At 42.0% G+C, this 1,349-nt stretch overlaps 1 protein-coding gene across 1 annotated transcript in view; it reads right to left on the bottom strand.

Annotated features, from left to right (window-relative positions):
* LOC106818464 (E3 ubiquitin-protein ligase HUWE1-like) overlaps positions 1-1,051 on the bottom strand; it is a gene marked incomplete at its 3' end in the record, with an annotated part of 22,796 nt that extends 21,745 nt beyond the window's left edge. The window contains exon 1 of the mRNA XM_014823168.1: positions 1,011-1,051. The remainder of the gene's footprint in view (positions 1-1,010) is intronic.
* Positions 1,052-1,349: the final 298 nt, after the last annotated feature.

Raw genomic sequence — 1,349 nt, 5'->3', positions numbered from 1 at the left:
GCGCGACTCGAGGATTTCGTGAATGCGTCTACAATCTTGATGAATCGCCACAAGCGCGCCCCCCAAACTTCTGATGTCTTGCAAAGTCACGGCCCACACATCAGACTGGCCCTCGCACCTTATCGCCACGGTGAGCTCCTTACTATATTTTCGCTCGCAGTGTGACTTATAAGAGGGCAGATATCGAGCCCAAGATGGAGGTCCGCGCATAGAGGCGTTAAAAGTTTGTGAAATGTGAAAGAATCGAGGAGTGATCGTCGAAAATCGCGCAAACGAAGTTTCCTACCTTCTTTATATAGATATTATCATGGCGACACAGCACAATCGCAGCGGCGAGTGCGGGAGCGTTCGGCGTTCGTTTTTATGAAGGAAAGTTGATATACAGTGACACAACAGTAGAACTGTAATTGAGAGGTACGGTAGTAGGGCCTATTTGTGAATGTGCGTTCATATTAGTTTCAGTTTTTACTGACTCTGTCCCAAGTGCCTGTGAATATAACATTCTTACTTATTTATCATAAAACTTTCTCGTGGCTAGTAACATACAACAGCCCTAAAAATGGGGAAAGTGACAAAGCAGAGTTCTTGTGCTTCAGCTCATAGTCATATTAACATTGTCATTGACATTGGCTAATATTGTATAGCCTGGGCACACAATTTAATTGATATTAGGATGACTGCCAACGACATTCAACAATAAAGCCACACTAGATCGCTTCGGAGACAACCACGAGTACATCAGAACCGACATGGCACACGAACGGTAGATAGCCTAAGGGAGTGCGTCGTAATTAAAATTGTTGTGTTACGTCTCCACGAAAGAGCCATTCGGTACGGCGTATGAAAAAACAACATTCCCGCTGTGGGCACTACGTAGACAACACCAATCAGGCGCCGTTACAAAACCTGTCGCCAATGTAATCATATTAAATGCATGCCATATTTACTGCGACTACCTATTAGGTGTTATTTTAACAATGATGTTATAATTTTCTGAAATTTTAACAAACCAATGACGGCTGCCATCTTGGAATAATCTACGTAGTAGCCCGGATGCAGCATTGCATTCTGGTATAAGCCATTCGTTCCATGATTCCATGAAACTTCGAGAAACTTCGAGAAAAAAATGAAATACTCGGTTTATACATGGTTTATACACTTAGTACTAATACTATGCTATACTCAATTTTACTCTTAACTTTGTAATTATTCTTTCTTGCAAACCTATATTCTGAAAGCAGAAATAAATAAAATTGAGCTCACATTAGTGACGTCAAAAAGTCGTCATTGCCGCGGCGACTGCCCGTCGCGTCATCATTGGCGTAATGACGTAACAGATCGCTAATTAA

This window comes from Priapulus caudatus, unplaced genomic scaffold (assembly GCF_000485595.1).
Source record: "Priapulus caudatus unplaced genomic scaffold, Priapulus_caudatus-5.0.1 Scaffold2266, whole genome shotgun sequence".
In the NCBI taxonomy this organism is placed as follows: domain Eukaryota; kingdom Metazoa; phylum Priapulida; class Priapulimorpha; order Priapulimorphida; family Priapulidae; genus Priapulus; species Priapulus caudatus.
Note: the sequence above shows the minus strand (reverse complement) of the source record. Positions and strands in the feature narration are given on the sequence as shown.